The 9,777-nt window shown below is 42.2% G+C and overlaps 1 protein-coding gene across 1 annotated transcript in view; it reads right to left on the reverse strand.

Annotated features, from left to right (window-relative positions):
• PIK3CA (phosphatidylinositol-4,5-bisphosphate 3-kinase catalytic subunit alpha) overlaps positions 1 to 6,501 on the reverse strand; it is a 107,269-nt gene extending 100,768 nt beyond the window's left edge. Inside the window, exon 1 of the mRNA XM_082624637.1 lies at positions 6,039 to 6,501. The gene's annotated coding sequence lies outside the window, so the exon portion shown is untranslated. The remainder of the gene's footprint in view (positions 1 to 6,038) is intronic.
• Between the last annotated feature and the right edge of the window lie 3,276 nt (positions 6,502 to 9,777).

Raw genomic sequence — 9,777 nt, forward strand, 5'->3', positions numbered from 1 at the left:
AAGCTAACTAGCAAAATGATACAGAAGAAATGAGTGTTTAATTGTCAGATCAAATATGAAACGTTATTCTTGTACTAGGTATAAATTTAAAATAATGATTAATATGTATACATTTTCCCATAAATAATTTTATGCAATTTGGATCATTTAAATTACATCATTAATTATATGAATTATTAGCAAGCAACATATTATAATTCCTATTGTATCATTGCAGAAAGAGAGGCAAAGATGTGATAGTCTGCCTCCTCTCCCCCTTACACTAATACAAAGTAGCAGTTTGGGATTAGAATTTAGTCTTTTCAGCCATCCAGACCACAGCACCATAATCCATACTAAATACAGTTTCACTGTAAGAAATATTAAACTTGAAGAAAAAACTCTAAGCCACCACTCTTACTATAAATTTATAAACTTTCTGTTGAAGCATTTTAACTTTAAACTCCCCAAACTGTATAGTTGAGGAGAGGGAGAGAGAACATCTAAAACTTCCTTAACCAGCATCAATTGATTCATGTTAATAAAGGATTAAATGTGAATAATATAAATGTCTATAAAACGTTATCAGTATATCTAAGGTTGAATAACCTTTCTGAATGATGGAAATCTCCAGCCTTTAAGTCGAATCCTCAGACTCCACTGTGTGTTGCCTCATGCTTCTTTTTTTACACCCTTAAGACTTCAGTTTCTCCTACCCGCTATTTTAAATTTTTATTACAGTACTTTTTCTAAAAAGATAATAAACTTCACTTTAAACATAAACTTAAGGGAGAACTCAGACAAGTCAATTTGCTTTATACAAAAATAAGACTGGCCGGGCTTCCCTGGTGGTGCAGTGGTTGAGAGTCCGCCTGCTGATGCAGGGGACATGGGTTCGTGCCCCGGTCCGGTCCGGGAGGATCCCACACGCCGCGAAGCGGCTGGGCCCGTGAGCCATGGCTGCTGGGCCTGCGCGTCCGGAGCCTGTGCTCCGCAACGGGAGGGGCCACAGCAGTGAGAGGCCCGCGTACCGCAAAAATAAATAAATAAATAAATAAGACTGGTATCCAGAAACTTCAGCAGAGATACTTTTACATTGTGTGTAAGGTAACTCTATTACCAAATAAATGAAGGTTAAAATAACCATATAAAATTAAGATACATGGCTTCCAAATGGAGAAAGATATCAATAACTTCAGTCTGCTAACTGATACCTGTAACCACTTCTGATATTGAGAACAATATTCTGAAATTGGTCCTGACCAGAGGTATATTCCCTGTATCTCCTAGAAATTACTAAATAAATGTTCCTGAATTTTAAGGTCTGGCAAACAGAGATTTCACCAAAATCTCTGGGTCTTCTTTTGTAAATCATCCTTAGTTTTAATCTGCCCATTCTTTTGGAATGGTCAAGTCTGATTTTACTTCTCTTTGGAGATGGCATCAGGTCATCAGTTTAGATTCTCCCTTCCTCCATATTATGTATTATGGATGTATAGATAGCTTGACACTTGCTATCCTGTCATGGTTCAAACTTCTAGGTATAATTCTTTCCCAAGCAGGTTGACTAACACCTGGATGTTTGACAGTGGAATAAGGTTCTAAGAAAATGAAACTAAAAGCCACGTGGTTTTTGGTCCCTAGTCACATCTGTAAAGCTAGCAGTCAGCAAAGTGGAAAACAGGATTTATTACATAAACTGTGTCTTTTTTCTTATCTCAGATAAGTCCAATCATGAGATCTAACACCTTTTAAGGGGAAAGGAAATGAACATGTATTAAACATCTGATCCAGGACAAAAACTTTCTTGGATCTACATTATCTCATTTAATTCAACAAAAACAAAAAAAACAACAACTCTGTTGAGTAGTAATTACTCCCATTATACACATTAGGAAATCTGTCCAAAGTAATCCTGCCAGTAAGTATAGAAGCCAGGTTTTGATCCAAGCAGGTTCAGATTTTCCAAAGTCAATATTTTTAGTACTCATAGGATTTTAAGGCACGATCACCATGTTCTACCATGTAGAACATTCAGTACAATTCCTCTATGTTACAGATGAGGAAACTGAGGCCCCAAAAGACTGAGACTTGCCCAAGGGACACACTTGTGGTGAGGCTGGGACTTGAATTCATATCTCCTGATTTCCAGTACAGTTCTGTGTATAATTATTTGTGTGTGTGTGTGTGTGTGTTTGGGGTTGAGTATCACTCTTGATATAATTTATATGTAATTTAGAACATCTCAACTGTCTCCAAATAAAATTCATATGTGTGGCAGGTGCAGGGATATACATAGTGACCAAAAATAATAAATGTGTTTGGCAAGAATAAAAGCTTAATTGGCATTTATAAATTATTACATGTTGTAAAGAAGTCTGTTGTCAATATACTTATTTATTCAGTGAATAACTGCCTATTATGTACTGGCTACTGTGCTTGGCAATGAGAATACAACTGTATATAAGATAGAGCCCCTATCCTTCTCATGATTTACATCTTGGTGGAGGATACCAACAAATAAATTGGCAATTACCAATGCAGTGAGTCAATGCTATGACAGAGGAGTACAAGATATTATGGGAACAGGAAGCAAGGGCACCTAACCCAGACTAGACTTTTCAAAGGAGTTGATATGAAAGATGAGTAGGAGTCAGCCAGTTAAGGAAAGGGTATGAAATATGCAAATGTTTCAGGAAAAGCAAACAGCATTTGCACATGAAGCAGGAAAAGGCCAAGGGAGCTGTAGGAGGAGGAGGAAGAGATGAACCTAGAGAGAGAAGCAAGAAACAAATCATATAGGTCTTAGAAAGCAAGGGCTTTACAATCGTGTCTATTAGAATTACCTGGGGAACTTAAAAACAAATAAACACATGTCTGGGCTCCCTCTCAGACCAATTAAATCAGAATCTCTAGGAATGAGACCCCGGCACTGATATTTTTAAAAAGCTAACTAGATGATTCTAATATGTGGCCAGGATCAAAAACCACTGTTTAAGCTATATGGGCAATTAAATATATACATTATTACTGTAAATAAGGGAAAAGGTGATCTTAGTATCTCTGGGCCCTAGTTTCTTTACCTATTAAAAAGCAGGCTGGGGCCTCCCTGGTGGCGCAGTGGTTGAGAGTCCGCCTGCCGATGCAGGGGATGCGGGTTCGTGCCCCGGTCTGGGAGGATCCCATGTGCCGCGGAGCGGCTGGGCCCGTGAGCCATGGCCGCTGGGCCTGCGCGTCCGGAGCCTGTGCTCCGCAACGGGGGAGGCCACAGCAGTGGGAGGCCCGCGTACCGCAAAAAAAAAAAAAAAGCAGGCTGGAGCAGGTTAGAGGTAGCATGATAAAATGAAAGGAGTCACAAAGCATTAGTTTTGTCAATGAGTTGTCACCTGACACCTGTCTGACCTTAGATTAAAATGTCATTTCTCAGAGACAGTAATACTGCCTTCTCTACAGGGCTGTTGTGTAGCTCAAGATAAATATATTTAATAAAATAGCTCAATAACTATGCTAATAAAATATAAACCATAGTTTTCCAAGATTTATGCTTCTAAAGTTGCACAATTTTAAAGATTACAAATATTTTCACCAGAGATAAAATCTTTTATGATGCTTAAGAAACACATTTCATTTAAAGAATCACCCCTACCTTGAAGTTCAAGATATTTAAATAATAAAATAGAGAACTGATCCTTTTAATACTATTTTAGTTTCTAAAGAGATCAAACGGGATTAAGCTAGCCCTTTTCAAATAAACAGATCAACAGAGCAAATGCCCTTTAAATGGTAATAGCTAATGTTAAAAATTCTTTATTCACTAAAGGGCACTAATAAGGAAAGCTATACACAAAGTAAACTGTTTTAGGAAACGTATGATCTACCTTATCATATATGTATTTAATTTATAAATTTACTTTTTTTTTTTTTAAGGGAATACTTATTTGGGATGGAGAGGATCTTCCCCTGACAGGAAGGAAGCTCTGCCTCAAGAAGGGCTGTTCCATCCAGAGCCAGGCAAAGCCACTGCTCTTTTATAGTCTCACTTTCACATATATCTTGCCCATGATAATATACACTTTCACGTGGTAATTTTTGGGTTTAAGTACAGCATTTGTATTTAGTGATATCTCTTTAATTTTCTACCCAATTTACTTAAAATTGAAAAAAAAATTTAGACATATAAAAACACTGTTCTGCATTTATATGTGGTTCATTTTTAACTCTTCAACTGAAACTGATAGGAATGCCTTTCAAACTTTATATTCATAGTCAATGATAAACTATTAAGTTAATATTCATTCACTTTCATTTCATGATGCTATTACTATTACAATGTGCTATCACTTCTTTCAATGACCTATTTTGTGATTTTAATAGGAAAACACTCGATCTTACCATGATGAAAAACCCACAAGAAACTTCTGAAAAAAGTTATGGATGAAATTTAATTTTAGCCAAAACGTGAAATGAGAAAACTTAGAAAACCAAACAAAACACCAACACACACACACACATGCACACGCACACACACACACACACACACACACACAAACACTGGGCCCTCTTCAGATAATTTTGGCTGATGACACTGCAGAACAGTTAATCTGATAATTAAAATTTTCCAGAACATGTGATGTTTAGATAGAGATCTATGCTGTCAACCAGAATTCAATGCTTCAGTTAAAAAATGTTAAAACTTGAATACATAGACATATTAACAAATTCTTACACTGCAATTGCTTCTGGAGTCCATTAATAAAGACGTGTTCTGATTTATACAAATTAAATTAGCAACATGGTATCTTAAGTATTTTGCAGGTCTTTCCTTAACAACACGCAATCCAGCAAATAAACAAATTTTGTACAGTTCAATGTAAGCAAATACCCAGAGAACCCATCTTCTGAGCAGGAAAACATGCGATCAGTACTGCCCACAGTGGTTCAAATGTGGCCGCAGTAACTACCGACGACTTGAGTTACCAGGAGTTCACCTACCCAAGTTTTCTAGGGGTTCTCCCAGGCCTCACAAACTACGATTCAAAACATCATCTCGCAAACCCATGCCCTGCATGTGCACAAAGGCGCAGTGCTGGAATGAGGAAGCTTCACCAAACAAAATCACAACTCTACTTCACTAAAGAATATGTAGGCTGTTTTTACAGAGCCCCCTCTTGTTGCGCTCCCCTTACCCTTTATATAACTACGTAAGCAGCTCCCCAATTACTGACATCCAAGAAAAGAGCTTTCGATTCCTAAGTCTGGTAACTAGCCACCATCACCATTATTCCTTTTGCATCCTAAAATAAACCCCTCAAGCCGCGATCAAAACACACTGGCCGAACGTCTGGTGTTGACACAGCCCAACCCTGGGCGCTACCCTACCTTTCCGAGCCACTTAGGAGCTATGAAGCAGGCACCACATAATAGAATTGGTAAAGGCACAAATCACGAGACAACGTCTCAGGTCTATGAATGAAAGATCCAATACATTTACTGTCTCGGTTAAGACGAAAACAACAACTTCGAGAGGAAGGGTGGGAGGAGAAGTGCAGGGTGGGGGGAGGTTTTCCTTCCAAGCCCCAGCCGGGCGATTTAAACCCAGTATGAGGCAAACGCAGGGTCGCCGGGCTGGCGGGGCCGGAGTCCTCGGGCGTGACAGCCCCTCAGGAACAGCTCGCGGCTCGGCGCCGGGATCCCTCACGCCGCGGTGCTCGCGGGCCGGGTGGATGTGCAAGGGCGAGGGGGACCGAGCCACCGCGGCCGGGGCGGCGGCCCTGGGCGCACTTCCTCAGTCCTAGCCGCCCCATCCCCAAAAATGGGAGAGGAAGGAAACGAGGAGCGAGGCGGCGGCCAGAGGGAGAAAAGAGGGAGCGGCGAACCCTCGCCTCTGCATCAGGGTGAGGCCAGCAGCAGGCGGGGGAGAGGGAGCGGCGATCGCAGGCGAACTCCGATGCGGGCCGACGCTCGGAGAAACGACCGGCAGGCAGCCCTCGCCCAAGACAAGCACCCACCCGGCCCCATCCCGACCGCGCCCGCTCCCGGCCAGTCCGCGTTCTACTCACGCTTGGGGCTCCTCGAGGCTCCGCGGCTCTAACCGCATCGGGTCCCAGCCCCGCGGGCGGCGGCGGCGGCGGCGGCGCCGAGGGAGAGGAGAGCGGGCGGCACAGCCCCCGCCTCCCGGCCCCTCTCCCCCGCCGCTCCGGAGCTGCCCGGCCGGGCCCGAGCCCTGCCTCGCCGGCGGCCCCAGCCCCAGCGGCCCGGCGGCAGCAGCCCGAGACCTCAGCGGCCGCAGCGGCGGCACCGGAACTGCCGCTTTCTCCTTCTCGTTGCCTCTCCTCGCTAGCCCCAGCCACACGCCCCCGCCCCCGTCTCCTTTCTCTGTCACCCCTGTTTTTTTCCTTTTGTTTCCAGAATAAACTTTATTGGTCTCTTTTTCCGCTCACATCGTGTAAACAAACAACGAACTCTTCCCCACCCCCTCGACTCCCCCCTCCTCGGGCAGAGGAGGGTAAGAGCTGAGGAGGGGCCGAGCCTACTATGCCCCGGAAGCAGATGTGCAAATGAGGGGAAGTGAAACTGAGGAGACCAGGAGTGGGAAGTGGGCAAATCGGGTAACAGTGTGCCAGTGCGTTTGCGCTTTGGTGGTGTTCCTGAAGTTGGGGTGGCGTTATGGGTGCTTTTCTGGCGCGCTGGTATTTAATGCTGTTGTCTTTTGCAGTATTGAGGCTGTTTCGTCATCCTATGGCGGCATATGTGTCGTACATCTGTTTCTACGAGCGAGAGATACAGAAAGGAGTATTGGGAGGAAGCGGGTCCATTCACTTTTCCTCTCGTTTAGGGGCGAGGGAAGGGGATGTGGTGCCTAACCGCCTCTGTCAGTGGCTAACCAGAATTGGATATCAATACTAGAAACAAGGCCTTTTACAAAACGTTGCTACGCGTCCTTCTGCCAACGTAAGGTTAAGTTATAGCCCATCCGGAAAGAGGAATGCACTGCCACATCCCACCGCAATTCTTTGACCCACTCGGGGAGACCTTTTGCAATGTCCTTTTTTTCAGATTTGAGTCAGCTTGTAGGATTCATTTCTGACTATTCAGAATACGTGCTTTTTTCGCGTAGCGCCCACGGAGACTGCAGAAAAGCCATTTCGGTTGCAGATTAGATGCAAGGTGTTTTGGTACTGCGTACCATAGAAACCTCTCTTTGCTTGAGAGTAATAGGATCTGTTGCCTTTTGAGAGCACTACTGATAAGGATGCGCTTTTCTGCGTGTTTCTCCCCCTAGTGGCCTTTCACTGTATTGAAAAGGCGTAGGAACGGTGATTAGTAGAAATCTGTGATACAAGTCCTCAAACTAGGGCTCTCCCTTGAATTTTAAGGAGCAGAGGGCTTGGAAGTGACCCACTCTAGAGATGTTACAGTCCAACTTGTCATCCAGAGCAAAAAGCTAACCAATAACCAGTTTTTGCTGGAGCACACATCCATACCCAATCTTAAATAAGATCCATTCCTATATGTGGTCATAGTTTCATTTGACTGTATTTCTGTATTTCCTGTGCTTTCTCTCTTTTCTTAAGCTCTGGTTTTCATCTCACATTTCAGGGGTCTAAGTTTATAAATATTTTTCTTGAACCAGTGTTTTTCAGCACTTTCAGAACACTGTGTTACTCAAGAGCAGGGAATTTAAAAAAAAAAAAAAAAAAGCAAGCGTAAGGCAGCATTTCCCATATTGTGTTTCCAGGCCCAGAGTTTAGTGAGATATTAATAGATAGTCCTTAGTGAGGAAAAATTATGCTAGGTATATAATTTTTCTAAAATTAATTTTTAATAGAAAAATGCTAATTATATGATTTTTGTTATGTGATAATCTGCCTTTAAGAAACCATGTGTCACAGCAGAAAATGCCATAACTGGTACTTGAATGTATGATTACTCAGAGGTGCAGGATTAGCATTTACTGCCCAATTCACGATTGGTGTATTTGGTTTATTTGGTGACCATTGATCTGTCATGTGTTTTATCTTGCTTCCGAAGGTGTTTACCCTGTAATGCAGTGTTTAGACTATGTTAGGCATCTGTATCAGCAGTCCCCAACCTTTTTGGTACCAGGGATGGGTTTCATGGAAGACAGTTTTTCCATGGACCAGGGCGAGGGGGATGGTTTCAGGGTGATTCAAGCACATAACATTTACTGTGCACTTTATTTTTATTATTATTACATTGCAATATATAATGAAATAATTATACAACTCACCATAATGCAGAATCAGTGGGAGGCCCTGAGCTTGTTTTCTTGCAACTAGATGGTCCCATCTGGGGGTGATGGGAGACAGTGACACCCGAAGTGTGTTGCTTATGTCCAGTCAACCCCATAATCTCGTTTTGGTTGCTGTCACTGCAGAAAACCCTGTTTCACAAAGATAGGATGTTGGAACTGGAATCAGGCTTTTCAGGCAGTCTCAGGCTATTCTGCCTTGACTTTAATCCAGAAAGTATGGAAATTTGAAGTTGTCTCAAACATACTTTTTTTTTTTACATCTTTATTGGAGTATAATTGCTTTACAATGGTGTGTTAGTTTCTGCTGTATAACAGTGAATCAGCTATACATATACATATATCCCCATATCTCCTCCCTCTTGCGTCTCCCTTCCACCCTCCCTAGCCCACCCCCAGGTGGTCACAAAGCACCGAGCTGATCTCCCTGTGTTATGCGGCTGCTTCCCATTAGCTATCTATTTTACATTTGGTAGTGTAATAAGACCATACCACTCTCTCACTTCGTCCCAGCTTACCCTTCCCCATCCCTGTGTCCTCAAGTGCATTCTCTATGTCTGCATCTTTATTCCTGTCCTGCCCCTATGTTCTTCAGAACCTTTTTTTTTTTAGATTCCATATATATGGGTTAGCATACAGTATTTGTTTTTCTCTTTCCGACTTACTTCGCTCTATATGACAGTCTCTGGGTCCATCCACCTCACTACAAATAACTCAATTTCGTTTCTTTTTATGGCTGAGTAATATTCCATTGTATATATGTGCCACATCTTCTTTATCCATTCATCTGTCGATGGACACTTAGGTTGCTTCCATGTCCTGGCTATTGTAAATAGAGCTGCAATGACAATTGTGGTACATGACTCTTTTTGAATTATGGTTTTCTCAGGGTATATGCCCAGGAGTGGGATTGCTGGGTCATATGGTAGTTCTGTTTTTAGTTTTTAATGGAACCTCCATACTGTTCTCCATAGTGGCTGTATCAATTTACATTCCCACCAACAGTGCAAGAGGGTTCCCTTTTCTCCACACCCTTTCCAGCATTTATTGTTTGTAGATTTTTTGATGATGGCCATTCTGACTGCTGCGAGGTGATACCTCATTGTAGTTTTGATTTGCATCTCTCTAATGATTAGTGATGTTGAGCATCCTGTCATGTGTTTGTTGGAAATCTGTATATCTTCTTTGGAGAAATGTCTATTTAGATCTTCTGCCCTTTTGTGGATTGGGTTGTTTGTTTGTTTTGATATTGAGCTGCATGAGCTGCTTGTAAATCTTAGAGATTAATCCTTTGTCAGTTGCTTCATTTGCAAATATTTTCTCCCATTCTAAGGGTTGTCCTTTCGTCTTGTTTATGGTTTCCTTTGCTGTGCAAAAGCTTTTAAGTTTCATTAGGTCCCATTTGTTTATTTTTGGTTTTATTTCCATTTCTTTAGGAGGTGGGTCAAAAAGGATCTTGCTGTGATTTATGTCATAGAGTGTTCTGCGTATGTCTTCCTCTAAGAGTTTGATAGTGTCTGGCCTTA

This window comes from Mesoplodon mirus, assembly GCF_964341445.2.
Source record: "Mesoplodon mirus genome assembly, chromosome: 6".
Classification (NCBI taxonomy): Eukaryota; Metazoa; Chordata; class Mammalia; order Artiodactyla; family Ziphiidae; genus Mesoplodon; species Mesoplodon mirus.